We start from the raw sequence: 12528 nt of genomic DNA, 5'->3' as shown, positions 1-12528 counted from the left end.
CCATGAGTCCCACAGTTTCATTAGCAATTACTAGTAAGTATTCCAAAAGTTCCTACTTTCTCTTCAATTATATTTAGAATATTTTTCCTTTTAAACAGAAAGGCATATATTAGCTTCAGTGTGCCTGTGTGTGTCTGTGTATAAAGGGGTACAGTGAAGAGCTGGGAAATGGAGGAGCAGAGAAAGGCATGATATGATGCTTGGGAATCCTAACACAAGCAATTCAATAGGGTTCCTATATATTTATATGTATACATACATATAGATATGGGCAAAGGATCATTAAATTGATTCTTCCACACAAATCTCTAATCTGAAGCTCAAAGCTCCATATTGTGGGTGAATTGTAGAGCATGTGAATTCTATCTCAAGAAACCTGTTAAAAACCTCCATATTTTATTTCTTGTATTTCTGGAGAAGAGAACATATTTCTGAATGCTTACTATGTGCTGAATCACAACACCAGACATGTTTTCTATCCTCACTAATATTCAACTAGGTAGTTATTTTACAGTTGATGGAGCTGAGTTCACAGTAGTTTTTTTAAACTGCATGGTCCACTTCTTATTTTTTCTTATTAAGGGATTATTCTTTTTTCCTGAGGTAGGCCTGGACTGCAATATACTTCCCTGTTAGCACTGCCTTTGCTGCATCCCACAGATTTTGCGGTGTTGAATTATTGTTGTCATTTGTCTCTATTGCTTGATCTGTTTTTATTCAGTCATTGATCCATTGATTATGTAGGAGCATATTATATTAAGCCTCCATGTGTTTGTGAGCTTTTTCATATTGTGTAATTTATTTCTAGTTTCATACCTTTGAGGTCCAAGAAGCTGGTTGGTACAATTTCAATCTTTTTTAATTTCCTGAGGCTCTTTTTGTGGCCTAGTATATGACCTATTCTTGAAAATACCCCATGTACACTTGAGAAGAATGTGTATCCTGCTGCTTCTGGGTGGAGTGTTTCTATAGGTGTCTGTTAGGTACAACTGTTCTACTGTGTTGTTCCTTTGTCTCCTTATTTATTTTCTGTTTGTTTGATCTGTCCTTTGGAGTGAGTAGTGTGTTGAAGTCTCCTAAAATGAATGCATTGCATTCTATTTCCCCCTTTAATTCTGTTAGTATTTGTTTCACATATGTAGGTGCTCCTGTGTTGGATGCATATATATATTTTTTCATATCATTAATGTACAAATACTTGAACAACATTATGGTTACTAGACTCCCCCATTACTAAGTCTCACCTACATACCCCATTACAGTCACTGTCCATCAGCATAGTAAGATGCTATAGAATCATTACTTGTTTTCTGTGTATATACTGCCTTCCCCATGTCCCCAAACGCCTACATTATGTGTGCTAATCATAATGCCCAGTTTTCCCCCTTATCCCTCCCTTCCCACCCATCCTCCCCAGGCCCTTTTCCTTTGGTAACTGTTAGTTCATTCTTGGGTTCTGTGAGTCTGCTGCTCTTTTGTTCCTTCAGTTTTTTCTTTGTTCTTAAACTCCACATGACTGAAATCATTTGATAATTGTCTTTCTCCACCTGGCTTATTTCACTGAGCATAAAACCCTCCAGCACCATCCATGTTGCTGCAATGGTAGGATTTGTTTTCTTCTTATGGCTGAATAGTATTCTATTGTGTATATATACTACATCTGCATTATCCATTCATCTACTGATGGACACTTAGGTAGCCTCCATTTCTTGGCTATTGTAAATAGTGCTGCAATAAATACAGGAGTGCATATGTCTTTTTCTAACTGGGATCCTGCATTCTTAGGGTAAATTCCTAAAAGTGGAATTCCTGGGTCAAATGGTATTTCTATTCTGAGTCTTTTGAGGAACCTCTATACTGCTTTATGGTTGAAATAGTTTACATTCCTACCAGCAGTGTAGGAGGGTTCCCCTTTCTCCACATCTTTGCCAACATTTGTTGTTCTTTGTCTTTTGGATGTTGACCATCCTAACTGGTGTGAGGTGATATTGTGGTTTTAATTTGCATTTCCCTGATGATTAGCGATGTGGGGCATCTATTGATGTGTCTGTTGGCTATCTGAATTTCTTCTTTGGAGAACTGTCTGTTTAGATCCTCTGCCCATTTTTTTATTGGATTATTTGCTTTTTGTTTGTTGAGGTATGTGAGCTCTTTATACATTTTGGATGTCAACCCTTTATCGGATCTGTCATTTATGAACATATTCTCCCATACTGCAGGATGTCTTTTTGTTCTACTGATGGTATCCTTTGCTGTACAGAAGCTTTTTAGTTTGATACCATCCCACTTGTTTATTTTTGCTTTTGTTTCTCTTGCCCAGGGAGATATGTTTATGAAGAAGTTGCTCATATTTATGTCCAAGAGTTTTTCCTTATACTTTTTTTCTAAAAGTTTTATGGTTTTCTGATGTACATTCAGGCCTTTGATCCATTTGGAGTTTACTTTTCTGTATGGGGTTAGACAATAATCTGGTTTCATTCTCTTACATGTAGCTGTCCAGTTTTGCCAACACCAGCTGTTGGCAAGAGGCTGTCATTTCCCCATTGCATATCCATGGCTCCTTTATCATATATTAATTGACCATATATGCTTGGGTTTACATCTGGACTCTCTAGTCTGTTCCACTGGTCTATGGGTCTGTTCTTGTGCCAGTACCAAATTGTCTTCATTACTGTGGCTTTGTAGTAGAACTTGAAGTCAGGGAGCATAATTCTCCCTACTTTATTCTTCCCTCTCAGGATTGCTCTGGATATTCGGGGTCTTTTGTGGTTCCTGCATAGATATTTATAGTGGTTATATCCTCTTGTTGGAGAAACCCCTTTATCATCATGTAATGTCCTTCTTTGTCTCTTGTTACTTTGTTTTGAATTCTATTTTGTCTGTTAAAAGTACTGCAACACCTGATTTTTTCTCCCTATTGTTTGCAGGAAATATGTTTTTCCATCCCTTCACTTTTACTCTGTGTATGTCTTTGGGTTTGAAGTAAGTCTCTTGTAGGCAGCATACAGATGGCTCTTGTTTTTTTATCCATTCAGTGACTCTATGTCTTTTGATTGGTGCATTCAGACCATTTACATTTAGGGTAATTATCAATAGGTATGTATTTATTGCCATTGCAGGCTTTATATTCATGGTTACCAAAGGTTCAAGGGTAATTCCCTTACAATCTAACAGTCTAATTTAACTCATTTCACATGCTATTACAAACACAACCTAAAGGGTTTTTTTCCCCTTGTTCTTACTCGTCCATTCTTTATATATTAGGTATCAGATTCTGTACTCTTTGTCTATCCCTTGATTGACTTTGGTTGTAGTTGATTTGATTTTGCATCTGCTTAGTAATTAATTCTTCTACTTTATTTACTGTGGTTTTATTTCCCCTGATGACAGCTATTTAGCCTTAAGAACACTTCCATCTATAGCAGTCCCTCCAAAATACACTGTAGAAGTGGTTTGTGGGAGGTAAATTCTCTCAGCTTTACCTTATCTGAAAATTGTTTAATCCTTCCTTAAAATTTAAATGATAATTTTGCCGTGTAGAGTATTCTTGGTTCAAGGCCCTTCTGCATCATTGCATTAAATATATCATGCCACTCCCTTCTTGCTGTAAGGTTTCTTTTGACAAGTCTGATGATAGCCTGATAGGTTTTCCTTTGTAGGTGATCTTTTTGCTCTCTCTAGCTGCTTTTAAAAGTCTGCCCTTATCCTTGATCTGTTACATTTTAATTATTATATGTCTTGATGTTGTCTTTCTTGGGTGCCTTGTGTTGGGAGATCTGTGCACCCCCATGGCCTGGGACACTTTCTTCTTCCTCAGGTTTGGGAAGTTTTGCACAATTACCTCCTTAAAGACACTTTCTATCCCTTTTTCTCTCTCTTCTTCTGGTACCCCTATAATGCAAATATTGTTCTGTTTGGATTGGTCACACAGTTCTCTCAATATTCTTTCATTCCTAGAGATCCTTTTTTCTCTTTGTGCCTCAGCTTCTTTGTATTCTTGTTCTCTAATTTGTAGTCCATTTACAGTCTCTTCTACTACATCTAATCTGCTTTTAAATTCCACTATTGTATGTTTCATTTCAGATACAGAATTTCTTAATAATTGAATCTGTCTTAAATTCATGCCTGAGTTCTTGAATATTTTTCTGTACCACCATGAGGATGTTTATGATTTTTATTTTGAACTCTCTTTCAGGAAGATTGGTGAGTTCAGTTTTACTTCATCCTTTTTCTAGTGTTTGTGAGATTTTAGTTGGAACCAGTTTCCTTTGACATTTCATATTTGTATTTGGTGTCCTCTAGTGCCCAGAAGCTCTAATCTCTGGAGCTGCTCAACCTCTGGAGCGATGTCCGGGGTCACAGGGGAGCAGCACTGGTGCCTGGGGATAGGAAAGAGCTGTTTGCTGCTTCCCGGCTGCGGTGCCTGTCTCCACTGTCAGATCCAGTGGGCCGAGCACACAGGTGTAAGCCTCTGTGCTTTGCGTCTGTAGCTGCCACAGGTGGAGCCTCCCTGACTGGCCTGACGCCAGGGCAGGGACTGCCAGTTTGCAAGCTGGTGCCAGCAGGCCAGGAGGAAGGCGCAGCATGATCACAGTGGGGGGCCTTGGAGCCGAGTAGGCAGACAGAGGGATGGAGTACCTGAAGTTCCTGAAAGTTCCCAACCCGCTGGGCAGAGCATACCCAAACAACCTTGTCCACCTATCTGTTCTCCCGAGCAGCAAGCTCCGTGCAATCCCCACCCCTTTAGCAGCCCTGTCATTGGTAGGAAGCCTCTCAGACCGCCTGTCTTTCCTTTGTTCCAGAGCAGCCAGATGTGGATCCCTGTTCTCCACAAATGGCTGGAATTTCAGTTTCTCCAAGTATTCCACCTGTCTTAGCTTTCCAATACCACTAATCTCCAGATAACCATGCAAAGTAAGTTTGTGCTCCCACAGCAGATCTCCAGGCAGGGTTCTCAGCAATCCTACGCTTCCACCGCCTCCCCGTGCTGTTTCTCTTCCTCCCACTGATGAGCTGGAGTCGGGGAGGGGCTTGGGTCCCACCGGTTCAAGGCTTTGGTACGTTACCCTGTTTTGTGAGGTCTGCTCTGTTCTCAAGATGTATGCAGTCTGGCAAAGCCTTCTGTCCTGTTGCTCTTTTAGGATTAGTTGTATTAAGTATATTTTTATATTATATGGGGTTTGGGGAGGAGTTCTCTGTCTCTCCTCTCAACCCCGCCATCTTTAATCCACAGGACCTAAAGCTGAGCTCACAGTTTTATAGCTCATCCAAGGTTATGTTATAAGAGGCACAACCACATATCAAGGACGATTTTCTAAAATCCAGCCCTGTAATATAGTAAAGTACTACTTAACAGTTAGGCTTTTGATAGGCAATAATTTTGCAAAGCACACTAAAAAGACTAAGAAATCTTACTTATTTATTTCATATTCTGAGACAATTTTAAGCATACCACGTTATTTTGTAGCAGGGTTTTAATGGGGACATAAATATGATAGATGAGTATATCCCAGCTCCACTTCTGTATGGCTACCACCTGGGCAAACACAGAAATCTCTTGTAATGACTACCTACATGCTACATGCTACAGGCAAACATTTTCTTTCTCATATTTCGTTAAGATGATGCTAATAAGTCTTTCCAGGAGGAACTGCAGAGTCACTGAGTCACTGGGAGATGAAGAAAGAGAAGCACCCTCTCTAGGATGCTGTGTCCTAACATCCATGAGAGCTTGCTCAGTGCACCTGGAGTAAAATGCAACCAAACACACGGACCTGCTTAGGCCTGAAGGGCCTTGTAGGTCATCAGAGACAGTGCTGTTGACAGGAGAGTGGACCCAGGCGCTACAGCCTGCATGACATCTCCCTGGAAAGCTAGCAAAATGAAAAAGCATTCTTGTGAAATTCCTTGAGGATGGTGGTGATTTTACAAAGTGAAAACACTAATAAAGCATTAGATTCAATTGCGAACCTTCTGAAGGCATCTATATTTCACATATCCTAATTCATTTACGAAAGAGGTCTAATGCTGAAGGGTGCCCTCTTAGCACTAGGTGACTACAACAGACTGCTTTAGTCTTCTCCAGGAAAATAATTTGGATTTTTATGCATACAATAATTTTTATAAAAATTATTTGAGTAAAGCCAGCTTCTGGCTTTCTATACAATTCATCTTTGCACAGTATGAGATGCCGGCACTAACATTTCATAAAAGTGGTTTTTTACTACATAACAGTGTTCCTACTTATTTTGCTGAGCAATACTAAAATTTAAGGTAATAGACAAAAAGATAAAATCCTCATACTGTGTATTATTTACTTGTCAACATTAAATTTCCTTAGGCATTATACTATACTTTGTAAAAGTAAATGGAAATGTACACAGATTTTTTTTTAAGTATATAAGCAGATATCCAGAGATGTGTTTGGTTTCATTTCATCATATGTACACATTTCTCACTAATGGTTTTTCTAAGAGAGAAGAAAGGGAAGAAAAAGAGGTGACAGGGAAGGGAAGGGCAGTGGGAAGGGAAGAAAAGACAGATTTTCTCCTGAAAATTATTCAGGTATTTTTCCTCCTCGACTTCCCTTTATACCCCCACCACACCTTTAGATGCAACCATAATAAAGCTTAAACTGGTTCTAGTTGTTGTATTGGTGTTCCTAATTTTGTCAGGTTGCCCAGATTTTATAAGGACATGAGGAAAAAAGGCTGTATTGTGATAAAGGAGACAGTAAAAACAACACTGAGTGCCACTAACAGACATGTGATCTTCAGAAGTCACTTGACCTTATAACGATTTATTCACTGGTCTAGCAAATGATGAGCATTACGGTGGCTTTTGGCTCAAAAACTCTGTGAAAAGTTTTCTTAAGCTTCTAACAAGACCACAGTCCCAGCACATGTACCCTAGCACAGTCACGGCCATAACACCCTCCCTCACTAACACACATGCCTATACTAGGTATAATAAACTCTTGGTTATCAGCATTGCTAGGAAAAATTATTTGGAGATTCAGATGCCATAGTAAATAAGAAGTCAGCATATAGGCCAAACATAAGCATGAAATACTACCAAAATTTTACTAAAAGCAATTTAATAGATTTTTGGTAACTCAAAGGGCATTTAAGATTTTAGAGTATTTTGGGGGCATCATTATGAGTTATCACAGAGTAGCGCGTACATGAAATGTTGTGGATAAAATGAAAGTTCCTGTCTCACCTGGCCCTGGATGGCTACCTCACTACAAAGGTATGGGCAATACATCGTTATTGACTCCATATAAAGAGCTCTGCCCAGTGCTCTGGCTGACATGGTGGCATGGCTGCAAGGCTGCAGGAGAGCAGAGCAGAGGCTGGAGTGGTGGCAGCGCTGAGGACAGAGACTGGGACGGCTGTGTGGGCAGAGAGGCCCAGAGGACGGCTGTGCAGGCAGAGGGGCCCAGAGGCACAGACCGGCTTGCTGCAAGCAGACTTGCTCTGAGTGAACAGGATTTTAGTGACTGACCTGCCACCGTGGAAATAAAGTTGGGTATAACCCTTTCACCCCAAGCATGTCCTACTGTCATTTCTTTGGTCACATTGAATCCATAGTGATCTTGCCTGAGGCTGAAACCCATTGGCAAGACAAATTCTCAAAGGTTTTTAGTATCACCTTGAGCTATTTTTGTTGGGCAAACACAGAGATGCAGTATAAATCCTTCTGCACATCTTCAAAGGTTATGGAATAACCAAGGTTCTATCTAGTAACAGAATTTCTAATAAAAAGGCAACATATCTGGATCTGGTATGTGTCATTTCTCAGCAAAGGTGATGTTTAACTACAAGGAGAGTGAGTTAACACAGGATTCATCAAGATTTTACCAATAAGGAAGAATGAATGCCTTTTGTCCACTGCTGTGTTCCCAGCATCTAGAATATCCTGACATATTCGGGGGTTCAACAAATACTTGCTGAATGAATGTTCTAGCCTCCTCCATAGTGTCTCTCTCATCTCTTTCCACTACAGCCCCACTACCTCCGTGCTTTCTTCGCTGATACAAGATCATCCTCTGCTTAAAATCCTTCCCATACAGCACAGAGTTCCAGCTCCCAAGCAAGACAAACATGGCCTTTCAAATTACAGTCTCCACTTACCCACCAGTACTGTCTCCTGTCACAATGCTGCTTGGTGCCAAGCCCATTAGGGGCTCACAGTTCCCTGCATTCTTTGGTTTCTCCCCTTCTATCTGTTCTCTGCTCTGCCTGAAATGTCTGGCCCTGCTTTTTCCCTGCAAATACCCACTGGACAGCTCAATGTCCAGCACAAATCTATGTCCTGTGTCACAGGAACCATTCTTACGTCTGAGCTCCCAAAAGCACTTTGTGTGTCCCCCCTCCTCCCCTCCACCTTACTCTGCAAAGTACTGTTATCATCACAGGCCAGTCCTTCTTCCTGTCAAACTTAATCAAGTTCCCTATTTTATTCTTCTTAGAGACTGGCACAAAGCAGACTCTCAGCAAGTGTCATAATGAAATTAAAATATAGTAATCTGGTATTTTAAAGTCTAACATTTGTAAAACAGTTTCTGTCGTGTGGGGGGTCAAACCCTGAATGCAAGTATTATCAGTTTTTCTAGAGTTCTACAGCACTCATTTCCAGGTTCTTGAACTCAACTTTGAAAGCTTATTTTGAAAACTAGTACTGTTTTTCATAACACTACAAAGATACCTGGATGTCATTTCATAACATATTATATTATTCGATCCTCATGCACACATCAAAGTGAAAAAAAGACTTTTAAAATAATTTTTCTTAATGAAATGCTTTATTTTTTTAAAAGAGCTTGATTTCTTCCTTTTCCTATTCCATAGATTTAAACAAACATACCAAACAGTCCAAGTTTTAAACAAAAGCTCTTTTTTTAAAAGAGCTTGATTTCTTCCTTTTCCTATTCCATAGATTTAAACAAACATACCAAACAGGACCCTCTATAAAAGGGGGAAAAAGTAGGGCGTGGAGAAGAGAATATCTATGCACCCCTACGTTAGGATGTCAACACTGTCCCACAATAATGAGGGACTGGCTGTCTATAATCATTGCCAACCTGTGGGAGGATGTCACCCTTCTACATTACCAAGTAGGAAGGCAATACAGTGACCAATACCTTTTAAGAATAAAATTTCTTTTTGAAGGGTTTAGTTGTATTTCATAGGATAATACACAACCTGAGGTCAGTTACAAAAAAAAAAAGAAAGATGTTCCTTTTACAATGTACACAATATATAAAGAACCACTAAAATGGACCCAGTAGAAAAGCAGATCAATCCCTCTGAAGACTCCAATCACTGTATTCTCTCACAGGCCACATTTAAACGTCACTTGTTCTCTCAATTCCAGGGCAGTCCCCAGCTTTGGCCTCTGCCCCAGGATCTGTTCAGCCCAGTACAAACTGGGAACATCCTGGGAGTTAGGCAGGACCCCCTAGCTCTCCTCTTCCTCCACAAAGAGCAAGGGATGCTGACAGTGCCTTGTGTTAATAGTGCCGCCTCACTTAACCAGATCTGAGGCTTTTGAGGTCCTAACACCACCTTACAGTTTTAGGCTTCGGTTTTCCATTTCATTCCTCATTGGTTCTGTGGCATACATTATCACTCAACAGTTTTCCTGGTGGATGAGGCCTGACCAGAACCTGCGTTTCATTTTCTGTTAGCGATGTTTACTGCCTCCAGCTTACACATTTCCAACAGCAAAAAAACAACTGGGGTTCTCAGCTTATGCGTACATACACACACACGCACTCACACACACATATGCTCTCTGAGACACCAGGATTTGTGAAGATTTGTTTCAGCTGTTCAGCACCTCCCACCACCAGAGGTCCCTTGTTCGTCAGTGTGCGGGGACACATCCTCCGCATGGAGTGGTTTTTGTCTTCCAAAAGTGTACCCTTAACCCCTTCCCTTATAATGAGGGACTGGCTGTCTATAATCATTGCCAACCTGCGGGAGGATGTCACCCTTAAACCACCTTCGCGACCTACACAGGACGTCACCTGCGGCCAGCCAAGCTGGTAAAAGGGGGGAAGAGCACTTTGGGACGGCCGCCATGCCGCCTTTTGCCACCCGATGAGACTCCTCAGTGCCTTGGAAGCCCTCCCAGAGGAGGGGACGCCCCACCCCTTGCCATCCCCAAAGGCTCTGGGTCCCGGAGGGGACTGCGGAAACGGCTTCCAGGGCAGAAAAGGAGCCACGCCCTCTCTGAGCCCCTGTCCGCCTCCTGCCCCGGCTCACCCGGCGCCCGCGCTCGGCCTCTCTCGGGGTCACTGCTTCTTCGGCATCGTGCCCACTGGGGCATGGCTCCAGACTCGGACGCAGACGATGACCAGGGACGGTTCTGGACAACCGGGTCTTAAGGAGACTCGCGCTGACACGCGGCGTGACGACCCGGGCCAGCACCACTCAGATGACCGTTGCGCGGCCTCCCCGGCTCCGCTGGGGAGTTTCCCGGGCCCCGCCCCCAGAGCAGAGGCACGCCCCGCCCCGCCCCGCCCCCTCCGCCCCGACGAGGGCCCCGCCCTCCACCGTGGCTCTCCTAGCCGTCCCCGCCCCTCCACAGGCCCCGCCCCTCTCCTGCGTGCCTCCTCAGTGTCCTAAGCCTGCAGCGCCCGCTCGGTCAAGGCCCGGACTCCTGGCAATGCGCGTGACGTTGACTTGTCAGTGTGACCGCCGTGTGGGATGGTGATAATCAAACTGTCAATAATGTGTGTGGAACCGGTCTTCCCCTGGGTGTCCCTATAGAAGGCCAGAGCCACAGGTGGTCGCTGCGTCCACAGAAAGAGGGCAGTCCCAGGCGTCCTTAGAGGCCATGATCGCTGTTAGGGGGGGCCTTACATCTAGCTGTAATTAACCGAGTATGCCTGACATCCACCGACTTTGTCCTTAAAATACACGTTTAGGTGCGCAAAGCCTTCAGGATGCTTCTTGGGCTCTTGTTCCCAAGGATCAGGCTGACTTTTGATACCTGGATGCTTCAGGTGCCCTAGTCAGGTGGGATTACTGGATTGTCCTGGACTGTGTCTAGAAGGCCTAAATATTCATCTGCATTGTACAGAGGAGAGAAGATGCCTCCCAGTTACTTATAGTCTTTATTTAGACCACTTGGTGTGATTATTAACTTACTTTATTGAAGGCACATTAGTTTGTATGAGAGCTACTTCAGGCCCTCTTGGGCAGTTATATAAATTACATGCACTGTCTTACCTTTCCAAAATCCAAAAAATCCTGAATTCTGAAACAGCTTGTCCAAAGACTTTAAATAAGGGATCTAGATCTACAGCACCTACTTACTGCCTAAGGTCATTGTGAGGATTAGTGGTTAATACAGGACTCTCAGAACAATACCTGGTACGCTATTATTATTTCTGGTGTTAGAGCCAGTTCTGTCTTAGCCTGAATAGTCCAGGGTGGTGCTCCTCTCACACTTCTGCGAGTAGATGGAATCTAAGTGCAGCTAAGATGCGGTTTTGCGGTAGGTGAATGAATGCAAAGCAATATAGTAGGGTATTTCGTGAGATATTCGTTTCATGCTTTCTGCGTTCTCCCCTCTCCCCACCTCTTCCCCCCTGCTGCTCTGTTTGGAGAAGGCAGCTATAGCCCCTTTGTGTTTCCTACCTCAAGGGAATTTGCAGGTCTCTTGGAAGACCAACCTCTCATCTCGTCTTTTGAGAAAGCCCAATCTTAGGAAATACATTATCTACCCCAAGTGCCTTGGAGGGAGAAGGGAGAGGGCCCACGTTGGGTGCGGGTACTTTCACAGCAGCTGGAGGGAACAATGATTGCACTAGAGGGGGAGGGAGGCAGCGGCTGGTGGTCTCAGGAGCCTCAGGGACTTGAGCCGCAGCCCCTGCAGCACCAGGACACAGGGCACACTCTTGGAGGGACGGAGCCATGTGAGGCATCTGTTGGACCCTGGGAACCTGGTTCCACAGCCTCAGCAGATTCTGAAATCCAGGCTTGTCTCTGTAAATAACACAGCAAACTGCCCTCTCTCCTTGTAAGAATCCTATGGGAATATGATGGTATCAGCATCAATGGGCTGGTCAAGGCAACAGGCTGAAGAATAAAAGACCCTAACTCCTGTGGGCACTAAAATCCCTCCTGGATTTTTCCATGACCCCAGGGAAAGAGGGCCTCCACTCAAAGCCTCAGTGATGCCTGAGGGTGGATTTCTCTCCTCCTACAGGCAGGGGGAGAGAGAAAGTAAAAATATCCAACATTTTATGCACATCTGAGTTAGAAGTCTGTCAACCTTAAAAGTAAGATAGTTATTTGGTTTACAAAATGAGTTTATTTGGGGATAGCAGAGGAATTGCAATTCAGGACAATCAAACTATGGCAAACCATAGACAAGTGCAATAAAACAAAGGGAAGATCAGCTTTTACTAGGTTTTAGGAGATAACTGGGAGGGTTGTTTTGAAAAAAAGTTCATTGGAGAAAACAAGTTAGAAGTTGCAGTAGTTTCTCCTTGGCTGCAGGCAGTGGTTAATG

The 12528-nt window shown here is 42.9% G+C and overlaps 1 protein-coding gene across 1 annotated transcript in view; it reads right to left on the bottom strand.

Annotated features, from left to right (window-relative positions):
* Positions 1-10294, bottom strand: part of UPF2 (UPF2 regulator of nonsense mediated mRNA decay) — a 167803-nt gene extending 157509 nt beyond the window's left edge. The window contains exon 1 of the mRNA XM_073229317.1: positions 10272-10294. The gene's annotated coding sequence lies outside the window, so the exon portion shown is untranslated. The remainder of the gene's footprint in view (positions 1-10271) is intronic.
* Positions 10295-12528: the final 2234 nt, after the last annotated feature.

Source organism: Manis javanica, chromosome 2, assembly GCF_040802235.1.
Source record: "Manis javanica isolate MJ-LG chromosome 2, MJ_LKY, whole genome shotgun sequence".
Lineage (NCBI taxonomy): Eukaryota > Metazoa > Chordata > Mammalia > Pholidota > Manidae > Manis > Manis javanica.
This window is presented reverse-complemented; position numbering and strand designations above follow the sequence as displayed.